Here is an 18,239-nt window from a genome sequence, read left to right as displayed (position 1 = left end):
CTATTCAATCTGTCTCTGTCTCTGCCTAGTCTGCCTGTCCCTCAGTTTGTCTCTGTCTGTTTCTCTGTTTTGTATTTGTCTCAGAGCTTGTCTGTCCGTCTCTCTGTCTCTGTCTCTATCTGTCTGTCCTTCTCTGTCTGTCTGTCTGTCTGTCTGTCTGTCTGTCTATTTGTCTGTCGCTGTCTCTGTCGTCTGTTTCTCCACTCTGTCTGTCTGTCTATCTGTCTGTCTCTCTCTCTGTCTCTCTCTCTCTCTCTCTCTCTCTCTCTCTCTCTCTCTCTCTCCTCTCTCCCCTCTCTCTCTCTCTCTCTCTCTCTCTCTCTCTCTCTCTCTCTCTCTCTCTCTCTCTCTCTCTCTCTCTCTCTCTCTCTCTCTCTCTCGTTTCTAAGTTACCTCATGCAAACTTATTGCACTGCTCTTTTCGGAAGGACGATTCCGACTTAAACTCGACGAGCAAAAAAAAGTTACGTCACTACGTCACAACGTATAATTCAATATCTTTGAACTATGTCGCTGTGTTCGGCGTGATTTTTTTTTTCTGTGCACTTGTAGGAGCTGCAATGTGAAGGGCCATTTGATATCATGCTGGACTTAGTTATCCATTATAACCGATAAAACAATTAATATAACGGTGTTACATCGTGCTTGTCACAGTTTATACTCCATTCACTTGACAGAGCGCACTCCAGCTTCCACGCTTGTCTCTCATCGATGTCATTCAATGGCCTGAAAAACACACACATGCGCACACACAATGTTGTTGAGCACGTTCCTTGTCTGGAATTGGTCGCTGTAGTTCTTCGTATAACAACGTGCGTGATTAGCGGGACATCTCATGAAGACATCAGGGTAAGTCCCTTTGGGGCTAGATTTCAGAGGCAATGTCGCCATCCGCTATTTTAATGCATTGTACACTTATAAGGCCTTTGTCATAGCAAGCTGTTTAGATGGCCTCTGAGGTGACTCCAAGGGGCTAAACACATGGATTGCAAGCGACAACTCGAGCCAGTTTTCTTACGGCATGTATATTAGTGGATAATAAGTCGAACTGTATGCAATTTGGACTTTTCCAAGTATCGCATCGTTTAGATTTTCGTTTAACACATCGCACTCAGGAACTTTAAACACTGTATCTAGTGGTTTCGTTTCCCTATCGACCCAGAAACTACAGTGCCAGGACTGGTAAATATTGACAAATTTCAACGTAGAGGATGTTTCGAGAAGTACAAGGCCTGGTATCAAGGTATAAATCTGATAATCTGACTTGAAAAAGCAGCAGATATACTGGCCCCACCCTATCGATTTTGATAATGGTCAATCTGATATATTTGCACAGTTTTACAATGCAAGAGTAGCCTTTGGCATCCTCAGAAATAAATGCCGTTGGAATGATATCACTACCTTCATTTATTCATATTAAGAATGGCGTCAGTATTGTGCAATTTGAATCACCGCACCGTTCAAGCGAAACTCACTTCTCGTCAGTGTACAATGCGTTGAAATTTAGTTCCGCCGCGAGATAATGGAATCGGGTCAGCAAGTTTCGATCCGATGGCATCGTGTCTTTTTGTCAACTAAATGCAGTCAATGTGGATCTGATATAGCTGGTTAGTTAGTGGGTTGAACACACTTACTTGCGTATGTGGGTGTACGATGCAGTATGTAGGTCACTTTGTACAGGTGTCCTGGTAGGTGTGCGCAGATGGCCAGTAAGCTTATAGTACATTGATGCGAATAGGTAGATTGCTATGAGATTTAGTCTTTTTGGCGGAATGTCGGTAGACACGGGAAGTAAACATTTGGAATGCAAGTAATGAAGAAAGTAGGTTCTGTGCTAGGTAGGCTGTGTAGTCAATTTGTGAATAATTGCTCTAGAAAGCATGCATGTATACATACATGTATACATGTTTATATATATACATACATACATGTTTACATACATGTTTACATACATACATACATACATACATACATACATACATACATACATACATACATACATACATACATACATACATACATGCATGCATGCATGCATGCATACATACATACATACATACATACATACATACATACATACATACATACATACATACATACATACATACATACATACATACATACATACATACATACATACATACATACATACATACATACATACATACATACATACATACATACATACATACATACATACATACATACATACATACATACATTTCAGCGCGTTACATATTACGTATGGGTCACAAGATTCTGCTCATATCGTAAAGCGAGAATATTTACACAGATTTCTTAGTTGCTATTTATTTTGGCCTGTTCACAAAGATGTATATTTACTGAATCGTGTACGAAATTTACTTTAGTACAAATGCATTTGTCAGCGATCAATCAATATTGACTAAATGAAAAGGGAAAAAATACAATAAAACATATTTGCGCCACATACAGTCCTTCCACAAACCAAAGAAAAAGAATCACACGTGTAAATCTGCAACACTTTATTTGCGAAACTGGGGACAACGTACGCAGCAATGGCTTGGCTTATAGAGAGAGTTAGAGAGCCATTAAAGAGTCAGTAACTGTAACGTTTGATGATTTTTTTCACTGTTCGTGTCTTTAATGTCAGCTTAAAGGCACGTCGAAGCACCTACCCTCTTAGCATATTATCAAAGAGTTGGTACTATGAGGTTCACTGTTATTGTTTATGTTTGAATCTGAGTCCGGACCAGAATTTACAAAGTCAACAATAACAATAATGCTGTTTATACATGTTGAGTTGGAACACTGAATATAGACTCTCCACAGTCGCTGTGCCTTGTTTTGTGCGCGCCCACGATGGGCCTGCATTCGAAGGCTACGCTGTGATAGCTGTGAGCGCGCGCTGCCAGACACAGCGACTGTCAGTTTTTGCAAGTATATGAATATTCATAAGCTTAAGGGTAGTGTCGTCAAAAGAAACACTTACTTATCTAGCTGGGCGGAGAAAATTTTTACTAGTAGCTGGTAGACCTATATACGCAGTATGTTTTTATTTTTCATTTTATTTGGCTATGGTACTTGTCATTTTTTTTGATTAACGGATGTGTGGAGTTCTATAAAGTACCCGGATCAGGCAGAAATCCGACCGGTCGCTTGCAAGAACGTCCAGACCCTGGGATTCGCGTCGCGTCTCTGAAGGGCGCGCGCGTGTTCCAACAGGGAAGAACGCGAATCGCAGGGTCTCTGCCAGACTACACTGACAATACTGTCTCTCAACATTCTTTTGGAGTGGGGCGAGAGACAGTAATAGCGAAAAAATCATCAAAAGTTACAACTACTAGCCCTGAACTTCTGCAAGAGTTTATTGTCTTTCGATAAAGTTGTTCTTGCTGATATACATGTAGCTGAAAGTGTATATTTGTTTGTGCAATGGTCTTATGATTCTTTTTGTCTAACGAACACGAGCTACTCCCCGCAGTTGTCAAATAAAAACGGGACGAACACGTATGGAAGTATATTTAACAGTTCATTGAACCGCATGTTACGATACAAATTTGCGTTTGCACGCAGGTACAGCCCTATATCAAAGAAATTCATCATCTTTTAAGATGGAACGCGCCTCCGGGACAGACATACGGACTCCAAAACTTTTTCAATACTTTTCTGATCTACCACTTGTGGGGGTTCATTTGAAAGCTCTTGGTGTAAACAATCTTTTAACGGTTTTAGTTTTTCAAAAATCGAAAATTGTATTTTTCTCCAGAGAGTTAACACGGGGGTGACGGCCATTTTGAATTTCAGATATCGATTAATCTTGGGTAATTTTTTTCTCTGGTACCAAAATTTGCACGATGTCCCCCAATTTTTATTCGTGATATAGAAAGAGAATAGTTGAAAGATTCTTTGGTGCAATATGGAGCAAAAGTTTAAGTCTTTCATTTTCGAGGCGCATACTACCTTAACACCGAGTGCCCTCTATCTCCCGAGTTGCTCACTTTCTGATGGACTGTATGGATCCTAGAAGAGCATTTTAATTTGTCCAGTCTGCAAACCGCATATGAACAGACAGGGAGATTTAGATGATGAAGCCCTGGAACTTTCACAGACGTAAGACGTGCTTGGTTTTGTTACCGATTTGGACCCGATTTAATCCAATAGTTTCATTTTATAATGTCCACAGATCCGATTAAATGGATTGAACTGAATATGTGATTTTGCAAATTCACAGGAAAATACACTCGGGTTTATAACTAGATCACACGTACGGTTTGTGCAAAGCGAACCGTATTTTGGCTGAAAGATTGGAATTATATTCCAAGCCTTCAGGGCTTTTGCGTTGAAAATTGATTTCCAATTTTAATTTAGTTGCGCACTCACAAAGGTCGTCGCTCTTTACAGTCGTTTCATCCTATACCGAGGAGTTTCAGTGCGGGTACAGGGAACGGTGTATTTTTACTTCACCCAGGCTGTAAATTTATGCATTGGGCGTGTGGTCATTTACCGCATGGGTGGGTGTTTTTCAAATGAAACTCCCTCGTCGAGCACATTTCTCACTTAATCTACACAGCTACGCGGAATCCCAATTGCTTCCTCAAAACTATAAGTATACTTCTCGTTTTCTCACCCGTCGCCTCTCCATATCACGTCAGCAGAGCGAGATCCTGTGTCCTTAAAGTTTTTCCCCCTTCCATCTGATCAACTGAACACTATCTATGCATCTCTCATTACATCAACAGGTTCAGAGCAAAAATTTCCCATTCATTTATATACGTATAATTTTGAAAACAATTTACTTGAAATTATATAAATATAAATATGACACAAGTTTTGAAAAGCTTAAAATAGAGGTCATTCTAGTGTGTTATGATTGCGTACAATTGTCGAAGGCATGGACCTCAAGTAACGGTGCTCGCTATCTAGAGGTCTCCCCTCGGGACTATCACAGCCTGGACGTAGCACATCAAGAGGATATTATAGTTAAAGGAACCAAATGTTGCTATCTTTTCAAATTATTTCGGTACGTTTATTTCTGTTTTAATGTGAGCAACTATTCACATTGTTCTGCTCAATGAAACATGCCAAACTGTCACTCGTCAGGTCTCTGTTCTATATCTGCTTAAAGGGGCAGTTCTCCATCCCAGGTTCTCGCATTTGTTGTTGTTGACATTAAATATTTACATGATGTTAGCCAATGGTTTTCCGTTGATTTTTTATCATGTTGGCCAATTTGCTTCAAGATGAAGATGATAGAGGACCTGTCCCTTTAAGCTTGTTGATATATCAATAACTGCTTCAATGACGCAGTGTTATGGTATATGCCGGAAATTACTTCATCAGCAAATTTACATGTTATGTGTTTACGCAAGGCGCGAGTGGAACCCTTTGCATGAACGTGTTTCAGTAAGTAGAACAGCATAAACAACTTTTTTACGTGCAACAAATTATCGAAATGATTTGGGAAGATGGTGGCTTTGTCCAGTTAAACATGATTGGTTGAATTACGTAACGCATACTGATGACACCCAATCACATTATACGTACTGGATAGGTCTCATTATTCCAATTTCATCGACTTGGTCATGTATGAATGGGGCTGCAGGCGACAGAAGTTGGAGAGACTATATGACCGCTCTTAGCCTACCGACCCTCCCTTCGCAAATAAAAATACTAAAATACACAACGAGGTCATCCATACACGGAAACATCTTCACTTGTCTTTGCCTTTCAACGGTTTTATAGGTATTTGTCAAGTGGGCAGTCTACACAAATGTTTGGGTTGGCAACATTTGATATACTTAGAGTTGTGTTAATGTCACTCTATAGGAGCCTATAGTTCATTGGCGGGACGTGTCGATTTTGTATGACGCGTATCACTAAATGCTGATGGTCTCTTGATAAGTTGACATGCCGTAAATTAAAGAGACTTAAAATGGTTAGTTTATATGCCATTCCGACAATTGTTTCTATATTTTGACCAAACTCTATACTCACAAATTTTAAACAAACATACTATATACCCGTCGGCTTAATGTTTGGTCATACCTTTGCGTCCCAATGTTGTCAACGCTCACGGTAGCGAGCGTTTCCAAATTTGACATTTTGCTCACACTATTCAACAAGTTCATGCGAAGGTCACGTGAATCAAGTGACCATCGATGGTGAAATCAAAGGTCAAGAGAATGAAGCGGACAATGTATCGTACATAAAGGGCTTGAGTCAGTGCATGGACGAGAAACCCCTCCCCGGCTCCCTCCAAGGCACGTAAGCAAGGCTCCTCCCCGAAAATTCAGCATAGAGTTCACGGTCTCTGGCGGCCATGATCGACTGAGATAATAAACTCAATCTAATTTTTACAAAAATTATGATTCTCTTTTAAAACGTAACATTTGTCTTTTGACTTATAGTATTGTGCGCGCCACCTCTCGAAGTTGGAACGAAGAAACCTTCTATTTCCCGCCAAAATATTACCAACTAGACGACTATAGAGACATGACGATACATTCAAATGTTCAGATGAGACTAGAAATATTCATTTAAATTTTAAAATTTTCGAGGGCCACAGCCGTCTCAGCGAGTGTCTTTATGAAAGTCACATTTTCTCGCTATAGGACAATAGTATGATCCTATATAGAATTTTTTACCAAAAGAGATGGTACATCGCGCCCCGACATTGTTGTGTGCCTTCCATTTCACAGCCGACAGAATGATAGAGGCACAGTGGGGGCCCACTGACAGTGCTCGACGGAGACACAGAGACATGTAGGCAGATACAGACAGAGACATGGAGGGAGACAATGGGGGGGACCATGGAGGTACTCTTTTTTACCTTCATGGGTGAGAGATGAAAAAAGGGCAATATGAACATAAAACAGACTGCCATTTCTGATGACGGCGCCACAAAACAAAATGTAAACCGACAAGGCCGACGAAGCCAGGTGTGTCCGCGTTCACTGATGACAGATTCGCTCAGAACAACATGATACACTGTTGACTGACAACCAAAGAGGGACACATCATTTCTGAGTGTCCCCGTATACGCATGTGCAATCATGCGATGGGAATAAATTGCTCGTGAGACATAATAATCGAGCGAATTTGTAGTGGGTGTAAACACCCGGACTAACAACAATCCGGTGACACATGAAACGTTCAAATAGAATGCAGAAGTCCCGAAGCAGAAGTGGGTTCTGGTAAACTCTACGCAAAGTGACAATAAACTGATCAGGGAGAAGTGTTTAAATTTACATAGCAACCAACAAAAAAACAGAAGTTGTCAGCCACAACATGTAAGTGAGATTTCGGGTTCGTAATTTCGAATACAAGATGAAGTCGCATTACTCTACAATTGCATGTTGTTTAATTATGAGCCATAGAGCGGAAAGCAAACACAATTTCACGTGTTCCAGGCAACATTGTCACGTCCCACGTCGATAGCACTTGAACATAATGGCCGGCTACGTCAGACTCATCGCGTCGTGCTTCCCGACTATAATTTTGCGGAAGGATGTCCTGAAAGCTACACGTGTGTCTAGTGCCTGCCCATTCACTCAGGCAGTTACCATGGTGACAAGAGAACACCTGACGATAATGTGACTTGAAGAGCAGGACTCCAAAGTCACCTAAAGCGAAACTTAATACTTTCTAATTTTGGACCTTCTCAGTTGTCCTGGCAACAGGCGAGTTTGGCAGATTTCTCTTTTCAGTCCAGCCAAAGCATTCAGGCTCTAATGTGTACAGACTATATATATTGAAACTTGAATTTTAAGTCTACCCACGGGATGTACATAGCACGTTGGTTACCACAAGAACAGTACAGTTTCCGTGTATTTAGAGTTAACTATAGCAAACTCGCCATGAAAACCTGGCGTACTGGCAGTATTTAATCGGAACGTCCGATAAATTCCTGGCGCTCGATGGAGAACGTTCTTTCCAACAGGTCACTGCCAGGGATGCGAAGGCAAAAAACTTGGTGAAAATGCATGCACTCAATGAGCGTGTGTATATCGGTGAGGCTGATCTTGATCAACATGCGCTCTGGAACATTCCATTCAAGTTGCGCAGGTAGATAGATATCGAGCGGTTCCTGCCCCAGACTCGATCCCGCCGACATCTTCCCACCAGAACTCTGCAAATTCAAGATCGTCTCTGTGTGAAGTTATGGCTTTCTGATGGAAAGATAACAGCCTCTTTGGCAATCAACAGAGAGGTTCATGTGCTAGTCACCGTCAGGTGTATATTTTTCTTACGGGTACTGCACGACTCACGACTACAACCGTTCACACACGGTGCATCCGCCTGACGGCACAGCTGTACAGCGTCCAGACACGAGGACAGCGTTGATAATACCAGGTGCAAGCAGCTTCCCTGAGGTAAGGCGTGACTTGAACAATTTTGAAAGTCTTAAATTCCCATTCCGTTGGCAGCTTATCACCGCGACCTAATGGAACTGAAAATTACAGGGAACAGAATGATCATGATGGCGGGTCAATTCAAAAAATGATCGCTTCAGTGAGACCGCGATAGCTTGCAACTCAGCGCTTCCTGAAGTAATAGCGTCATAGCCATGTTCACGGCAGTGGAAAATTAACCCGGCGATTTCTGTTCAAATATTTGGGGTTGCCTTGCAATACGATACGATGGAACCTTTAACAGATGATTTCTGTCTATTTTGGATTACTCCCTGGGCCTGAGGAGACGCACTCGTGGCTTTTATCCCTGACACACACATTTTTTTCCGTCTTAATGCAAGTGCCAATTTCGAACAATGAACAGACTAATTGTGTGGTGAGTCCGGGTAAGTGTTTTTAAAAATCTGGGCATCCTTCCGTCTTCTTTCCGTGAATTTATTTATCAAAAAAATTTCTCTGATATACGTGCGGCGTCAAAACAAGTCGGACAGACACTTTTTCACTGCGAAATTTACTTAACACTTGATCACAATCTTTGCCATAACTGTTTCATTTCAGTGGTGACTACATCCAATAAACTGGGTGTGTAAGTTGCTTGCGTCGCACTCATTATATATGCTGGCAGTGGCTTGGGCTCACGCCGAGAAACTGTTCAGGACATTTGATCAATTCACCGCTCGGTTGCATGTATACATTCCGGGCGCGCTCATTGTGTTTACGACATCCGAAACTGTTGTCCCTGCGCTTTTCATACGTTTTCGAACTTCCGCACATCACTCGGAGATAAAAAACATAGATTAAAGCTGGAAATGCGTTCATTAAAATACGTGTACAATTTGTTACAACTCCAGCTCCTAAACTGTTAAAACTAGATTTCAATGGTTCTCATTTCCGTCCAGTGATATAAAACTGCGACCTACCTCGCATTGGTATTGTAAAATTACAGGTATAATAAACGCGTGACATTTTAAAATTCATTTTAGACATAATATTTACAAAATTAAGGTGAGTGTTGGTTCCTTAATCATGGATGACATTGCAAGGGTCATGTATATTAGAATATAATTTTTATCCAATAGCTGTAAGCATGTGTTTGACATTGATAAGTTATAATGAAATTACACCATGCGAAAGCGTCGGAACAGGCCCCCGAGAACAAATAGTTACGGTTTTCGTAAGTCACTGAATGTGCGCTGATGTTTAATTGAAGTCAAATTTCACATAGCATAGACGTGACGTACTTGCTCAACCTTTGTTAATATTTCACTCGTTTTGCCAATAAAAAAATCAAAGTCCTCCCTTGGCTACGCGTTACGTCATAGCGATGAGTTTCCTGAGCGATGATAAGCTAACGTCAATTCAAACAAAAAGGTTGATTTCTTAAAGATGACATTAACTGCTACAATAGGTTGATAATTGCAATGTTTGCGCATGATCACAGATGCCAACTGCAAACCAAACGCGGAGCTGGTTTGTCGTTTGTCCTTTTAATCAGCTCTTAAACGAAAAAGTACTTGTTTTCAGCTCTATAAAATGCTGAATCACTAAACTGCATGTCACGATCGTCTAAATTTAAATCGACCTATCTTACGTGGAAAAATTGGGGATCGAGTGATGCTTGAAGCCAGTCTGAATCTAATTTAGTTGGCACAATGCGTACACTGCGTTTATTTCACGTAAACAACCCCCTCGGCAGAAACAAGTCTGTGACCTTTTAAGGTGTAGGCTGGCAGACGCGCAAATGAAAATGTTTGGGAAATAAGAAGTCGATTACGATAGCATAAAATAGCTTACATAAACAAAGCTGCCCCTCATACTATTAACGCCATCATATGCGATGCGTGTGGCCAATTACTGATAATATAATATATTGAAGCCTTCATACGAAATGTTAAAATTATAAACACGAGAAACATTTCCAAAGGGTTTCGATAATTAGCTGACGGCAAAAACGGTTTGGCAGTTATACATAGTTCTTAGCCATGCCGGATGCTTTGATGGGACAGTCTGTCAAATTTACGGGTAAAAATAATTCAAGAAGCTCGGCTTTCTTTTAACTTGTCGAATGGATACTTCAGACCAGACGTGGCATTTTTTTCCGCTTCTCGATGGAGCCACCTCTTCATTCCATACCAGTAAACAAAACGACTGTGAAACTTACAACGCACATAAATGCATTGTTTACCGTTTATTTTGCCACGAGGTTGCCCATTTTGTGAGCGAAGAAAGTGCGGTGCCTTACTCACAGACTTCTTATCCGTCTGTCTGAAGTATCTTTATAATGGGGACACAGTCACACAGGCAGGCTGAGACCAACACGAATAAACACTACCCAGATATCACTACAGCGAATTGCAATTATGCTTTTATAATGTAGTGAGTGTCTATTGGTGCTTATAGCATGTCTTGAGTTACCTTCTCGCAGAAAATGGTAAAACTGTACTTTATAGATTTAATTTTTGGCTATCTTCGGGTCCAATGTATGTTTAGATGTGAATGTATTATACAAGCCCCGACTGATATGATTGCACGATAGAGATTTCGAGCTCTTCAGGAGCGTCCATTTAAAAACGAGAGAACACAGATCGAGAACAGGGTCGCAATGCGATTCAGACATTAATTTTATAGACATTTGATAGCCAATTATGTTTCATTTGTGTTATTGATGATTTTCCAGTGCTGATTTCTGCATGTTATTCATTTTATATCCCTCTAATTGCGATTGCATAAACCCATCTGCGGCTGGCATTGTATTGAAGCGTATCCATGAAGGATATCTGCATTAGACAACTTTGAATTCAAGGTAATCGCAACTAGAAAATAAGGACTTAAATATTTGCTCAACTTTTCTTCGAGCAGACTTTCAACCATTCTCTTTCAAAATCAAAAATAAAAATCGGGGATAACCGTGCAAAATTTGGTTCTAGAGAAACAAAGTGCAACATTTACCGATATTTGAAATTCAAAATGGCCTCAATCTCCTGTATTATCTCTATGCGGAAAAATAATATTCCAGATTTTCACAAAACTGAGCCGGTAAACTTCAAATGATCCCTCACAAGTCGTAGGCCAAAAAAATATTGCAAATGTTTGAGAGTGAATATTTGTAAACGCTGGCGGCTTTTTGTCACCTTGCGAAAATATATGTATTATAACATGGTAAAAACGCCTTGGAGAATTGACAACTTTGTATTCCGCTCTCGCCTTTTCGTGTTTAATAAAAATAGAGAAATCTTCGATCTGTTTTTTTCAGCGTATGTCTTCGAGTTAATGCCATGTTTATGCATAGGTGGGCTTGATTGGTACCAGAAGAGGCGATTTCAGCCCAAAATATTGGCTTTAGGCTAAGATCCTAATTGTAGCTCGAAAAACCAATTGGATAACGCGACCTGAGATTGTAGTTTATAACAAGGCAGATTGTTAAAATATTAAGTTGTGTAATAATCATATATCGAAGCTAAAATTTTTAAGTCTGCTTAACGGCCACTAAATGACATATTCGACAAAATCACGAATTCTAGGCTTTCTAAACTAAACCAAACGGCCTTATTGGTAGAAACAGTTGTCTTTTAGTTGGTCTCTTGGTCGTCGAATCCGGGAAAGGGGCTTGAATCATTTACATGTAAAAGGCCAGTAATGCTAACTATTGATGTTTTTTTTTTCACCAATTTTGTTTTGAAGTGTGAACCATAATTCTTTTTTCTACTCTCCAAATGCATGTTAATATACACAGTATTATACTTGTCAACTCAGCCCGCAGTGCGCGTAAACTGCATTGTTATTGTTGAAAGTGACTTCTGGTCCGGACTAGAATCAAATATAAACAAGAATAGTGCGTGTTACACATATGGACGTTAAGTCGACAAATTAAATATGGGGTGTTTCAACATTTTTTGGGGAGTAGAATGAGAAGTTGCAATTGATATACAAAATAAAAATAATGAAAAAAAAATCATCAAAATTTAGAATTACTGGCCCTGAAAGTTAGCACAAACATCTGTGTGCGTTACTATATGTGGAATTGTGACTAAATCGTACACGCAATTTTCGAAATTTGATTGTGCTCGTTAAAAAATTTGGCCTGGATGGGAAGTGCTTGATGAAAAATATCACCATTTGATTAAGTTTCAGAGCAATGCGGAACCCCCTCTTATCCTTAATGTTTGCTTTATCTCTAATGTATTTGAAGGTCAACCATAATATGTTGACAACCCCTTATGTGTCATGTTCCAAATTTCTTTTAAAAAGAGCAACATGCAAGAAAGGCGTTCTCCACAGTGAGTGGTAAGGTTTAATGTGCACGGAGGGCATTGCCGTTTTAAGGCTCTTTTGGTGAGTTATGTGAATCTGAATTGGCAAAATTCTGACACGGCAAGTCTAGTGCAATTCCGTAATTTAAGCTAGAACGCGCCTCGGGGACATATTCAGACTCTCAAATTTCCGCAATTCTCTTTTGATCTACCCCTGGGGTGCTCATTTTAAAGCCCGTGGTGTAAGGAAACTTTTACACCTTTGGGTTTTTTCCGATAACAGATTTTTTTGTATTTTCCCCGTAGAGCTAACACAGTGGTGGCGGCCATTTTGAGTTTCAAATAATTGTACATGTTAGATGATTTGTTTCCCTAGTACCAAGCTTCGGACGTTAATCCTGATTTTTTTATTCTTAATTTGGTAAAAGAACGGTTGAAAGTTTCATGGAGGAAAGTTTGGGCAGCAGATTCAGTCTGTCACTTATGAGGCACCTACTACCTTAAAGCCCGTCAGCTTTATCTTTTTTGCGTTTTACAGACTTAAGTATCATCCAATCTTTTCGGAGATGCTTTGTATTCCCGTTATTAAGCAATATTTCAATCCTAGGTGTCGATTAAATCCAGGCACTTACGCGTTCTACCAGCAGCGGCCATATTAGAGTCGCAACTCGAAAATTCTTTTATTAAAATCTAAGTTATGCGTTCGTAGCCACTTCTGTTAGATATTTTTTAAAAGTTGCATTTGATTTTAAACCATCTTATCCAAAAAATACATAACAAAATAAATCTGTCGCGGCTTTAAGGCAATTTTGAACCTGAGCTAAGTACCAATGGGGCCGTGAATATTTGATTTATGGTGAACAGTTTGCTCGGCCCAGTGGAATCTCCCTAGAAAGACAATATTTCTTGTGCGCTAGTCACGGTCGACAGGCAGTAACCGTGAAACCACGCACATATTTTGTAAAATAGTTCATTTCACAATCCTTTATGTAAGATCACCTGTAAAGAAATATCGTCAGGTGATCAAAACTAATGGAAATGTTCGAAGTATAATGATTTCGGATAACTTTGTGCCACTATAGGATGATGCGTAACTGTAGTGTAAAGTAACGCGCAAAAAGCAGCGAGATGCGCGTGCAACAAAAGTGTCGCGATGTGGGGTTTTATGAGCAAGGTTGCTAGCCTGACTTCGAAAAGAAACAACATCGTACAATCGTGTATTTCAGATGAGCTCACAAGGTTTACTGCAGCACTGACAGGGCGAAAGTAGAAACTGAACAACAACTGTGCCAAACTAAACGCGCCTTTAAATTGGCTTGCAAAGAATGCGATAGAAAGACACGAAGAGAGAAACATTTTGGCGGGAAATTCTAGTCCATGGTGATTGGTAGAAAGTCACTGAAGTGTCTCATGATTGGCTGAATGAATCGCATCGAGGATGCGCAAGGATATATATTCTACACAAAGTTCAATTAAACTGTTATTTGTCCCCGACAAAAAGGCCCTTATATTACTTAAAGTTTGCTAAGATTGTCACGAAACAAACTCCAACATTTACTGTGCTATGAGATCATTGCCCAATGACAATACCAGGATTCCGTCAGACACAATGCATGTACAGATCATCATAAATAAACACTTGGAATTTCCGCCTCGTCCTTAAAGGTACACAGTCACCTGTAATCTAAATATGCCCATATATGGTCAAAGGGGCGTTCCTTGGTATTCAAAATGCCCATGTGAGGGCGCTGTTTTAAAAGCGGCCACCCGCTTAAAATCTGTGATTGGTTAGATTTTCTCTTTCCATGGTAACTGTGCCAAAATTCGAACAGGTGACAGTGTACCTTTAATGTGCGCTCATCGTTATCTTCTCCCAGAACTTACCTAATATTACACTTATGACCACAAGTCAATGATCCTTTCTCATGATATTATATTCAGTGTACAAATCCGCCTTTCTGATTCTAAGGCTTTACAAATTGTTCTCCTAGTATTTGTCACCGTTCCTGTCTCCTGTTTTTTTCTTTCTACACCCACATGTCTCCGTTTTTCCTGCTTACCTAAAACTGCCTCACTCTTAGTAACTCTAGAGTGAATGCAGTAGGTGATCGTCGATTCAGTTGATGAACTCAGGCTGTGTTGCTTTCGAATGGCGCCCTCATCAGCAATCGGGATTAGCGCAAACCACTTGCTTAGGGACGGACCATTAGATCTTGGGAGGGGGGGTGGTCAAAAACAGAAAAAAAAAAATTTCAGAGCAGAAAGTTAGGAAAAAAAAAAATTTCAAACTAGTTTGCAAAATAAAAAAAAAATAAATAAGAAGACAAAGGCATAAAAAAAATCTGCAAAAGTCTTTAAAATGTTGAATTTTTTTTAGATTTTACCGACAGAAAGCAACTTTCTGTATTTTTTAGTACATCATCCTGGCACATTTTTAATTTTAATTTATACATTTAGAGTGACTGTATCCCTTATACTGGAAGTTGTACTTATCTTATCTTTTCAGGACTTTTGTATTCTGATCACTTGAAAATTATGAAATTATAGAGCCTGTTTTCTACTTGTTTCCTGCGTTCAAACCAAGCAGGTACACTAGGTAAAACATTGAAACTATGGTATGGTTGTCAAGACAGAAAGTTGTATTTGCCTTTTAAGATCAAGGTAAACAGATGCAGGCCACATCAGTTTCATTTTTTTCACAGCATTTTATTGCAATGCGATGAATGCAAGAATGGGTGAACAAGTAGAAACACGTCAATAATGATAAAACAACATATCAAGTCATTATGTATTATTTTGCTTTTAAAAAGGCATTTTCAATTCTTTTTTCTCAAAAAACAGCCTCAAAAAACAACAGCAACACATGTTTTAACATTCAACAATACACTACGTAGAATGCCATCTATCCAACAAATCCCAACACAAAAACACACAAAGGGTTGAACTTTGAAAGTTTCTCGATAGCAAATACTGAATAAATCTGCATGAATAATCGTTTTTGTGTAGCAAATTTCAAAGAAATTGGACAACCCCTTTCAGAGAATACAGATTTTTTGACCATGAATGGCATAAATTGCCCTAAAAAGACAAATATTGAAATTTCAACACATCTATACACATCCAATCAATTTGGACATGCTGCTACAGAGAAATAGATGTTTTGATCAAAAAAGGGCAACAATTGCTCTAAAAACACAAATATGCAAATTTAACTATATTATTTAGCTTATTTTAGCTTCTCAGCTTGTCAAAATCAATTGTAAATCATGGGATATGCATGATGTTTGGTGGGGTGAATGTAGGCATTTCACCACGCAGTAGAAAGGGAAGCCAGGAAACCAAAATAGTCAATTTTCAAAACTATAGGAAGCTACTGAGGAGCAAGAAGACCATGTTTCAGAGGAAGATGTGTAATCCAAAAAAAATGCTCCCCAAGTGCCACCAAATAACACCATTTTAATCTCTATTTTTCAAAAGCTCCAACGGCAGGAGGGGACACCCCCTCCTGACCATCCCATCCCCCCCCCGCAAAAATACTCCCCAAGTGCCACCAAATAACACCATTTTAATCTCTATTTTTCAAAAGCTCTAACGGCAGGAGGGGGACACCCACTCCTTACCTCCCCCCGCAAAAATACTCCCCAAGTGCCACCAAATAACACCATTTTTATCTCTATTTTTCAAAAGCTCCAGCAGCAGGAGGGGGGACATCCCCCTCCTGACCTCCCCCGCAAAAATACTCCCCAAGTGCCACCAAATAACACCATTTTAATCTCTATTTTTCAAAAGCTCCAACAGCAGCAGGGGGACACCCCTCTCCTGACCTCCCCCCCCCCGTGACCGTGGCCGCTTGGCACCACATCTTTGCCCTCTTTATCTTCAGACAGCGACGAACTAAAAAAAAAATTATAAATCTGAAAATTTACTCTGAAAAAAAAAATTTGCACAGCTAATCTCAATTGGAAAAAAAAAATTTCAGAAATTTACAATAGCAAAAAAAAAATTTTCACAATTTCATTGTGACCACCCCCCTCCCAAGGTCTAATGGTCCATCCCTTAGCAAAATTTACAGCTAATTTATGACTTTTTAGGGATAGAATAGTTGATGAAGGTTGAAGCTTCTTGTATCCTCCAGGTGCCGCCAACGAATATGTTCGTGCAAATAGCTGGGAGTTCGTGCGCTGTTTTTCAGCGGGCGGGGGCGGGAGAAAAAGTTACAGTTGGCGGGTAAAAAATTTCAACTTTTTCAGCGGGCGGGGCAAAAATTTCTGGCAGTGAGTGGGTACCGGAAAATAGGTAGAGGGAGGAGAATGCCATGGTTGATAGAGCTTAGGAGGGTAGATTAAGCGCCTAACTTAGAGGGGAACGATGTTCCAAGGTTGAAATGATAAGTATATAGACAGCTCGCATGGTTTTTGCGTTGATCTGAATTGCCACACTTGTACGCACTTATGGTCCAAATCTACCAAATATAGCTCTGCGTCTGTCGCGCAAGTAGATCATTGGGTGAACACGATGGCCCAGTACTGTAACTTGGCTAGCCAGTAACTGCTGTGTATGCTCGATAAAAGCCAGGGGACTAGGAGGAACAGTCTAACAGTCCGGTAGCTTTTATACACTGAACAGGAATATATATTGGATCCACGCACTGGACGTACGCACACTGGGCGATAGACAAACAGTTCTTTAAATGAAATGTGCATGTGGGAATATGTACATCTAGTGGGCAATGGGGAACTTTTGGCTTTGGAGAGAGAGCAGCGGGGAGCTTGAACTTAGGAGGAGTGGGGAAACACCAGACAATAGATACTGGAGGGCAGTGAGTATCATAATTCAGTGGGAGGGCATATTTTCCGCGTATGCCAGAGGGAGGGTAGTTACGAACAGCTCTACTTCCCCCTCCAAATTTTTAGGTCAAGGTCAAAAATATGTCAAATCAGCATATCAGCCTTTGGAACATGTTTTTTTTTTATAGTGATTTTGAAAATCGACCGAATTTACCAGATAGCGGAATATGACCCTCTATTTCAACTTGATAATCAACAGGGGAAAACACAACGGCTTAGCAAATTTACTCAGCGTTTCCCAAACTAAGGTTGTTTGAACCGCAAGCCTGTAAAGCCTTCGTAGTATCTCGAGTGAATTACGTTTTTTTTATTCATTGACACCGACCAATTCTGATCTGTACAATGTTTTACTTGTATTACTTAGACTACCAAATGAAGGTTCTTGTATATATCATGCATGCATATTATACATGTACATACATGTACATACATACATACATACATACATACATACATACATACGTACATACATACATACATACATACATACATACATACATACATACATACATACATACATACATAGAATCATCAGTATGAGAACGACTGAACACAGGCTTCATCACTGAACGACAAACTGCATATTGCTGCCGTGGAGGGCGCCGCCATGTTCATTTTGAGAAACCAACACCGCGCCGCAAGGTTGGCGCGTGTATTTTCAAACACCCTACATGTGAAAACTGTCCGTAACAGCTGTACCACGGTCTATTGATCACCATGGTGACTACTCCATTTTGCTAATTCGCTGA

At 40.0% G+C, this 18,239-nt stretch overlaps 1 protein-coding gene across 2 annotated transcripts in view; it reads left to right on the top strand.

Moving 5' to 3' along the window:
* The first annotated feature begins 767 nt into the window (after positions 1 to 767).
* LOC139115847 (adenylate cyclase type 8-like) overlaps positions 768 to 18,239 on the top strand; it is a 59,064-nt gene continuing 41,592 nt past the window's right edge. Inside the window, exon 1 of one of the 2 annotated variants that reach the window (XM_070678240.1) lies at positions 768 to 849. The gene's annotated coding sequence lies outside the window, so the exon portion shown is untranslated. Of the gene's footprint in view, positions 850 to 7,313; positions 8,355 to 18,239 lie in introns of those variants that run through there. The other variant, XM_070678239.1, reaches the window with a different exon arrangement.

This window comes from Ptychodera flava, chromosome 17 (assembly GCF_041260155.1).
Source record: "Ptychodera flava strain L36383 chromosome 17, AS_Pfla_20210202, whole genome shotgun sequence".
In the NCBI taxonomy this organism is placed as follows: domain Eukaryota; kingdom Metazoa; phylum Hemichordata; class Enteropneusta; family Ptychoderidae; genus Ptychodera; species Ptychodera flava.
Note: the sequence above shows the minus strand (reverse complement) of the source record. Positions and strands in the feature narration are given on the sequence as shown.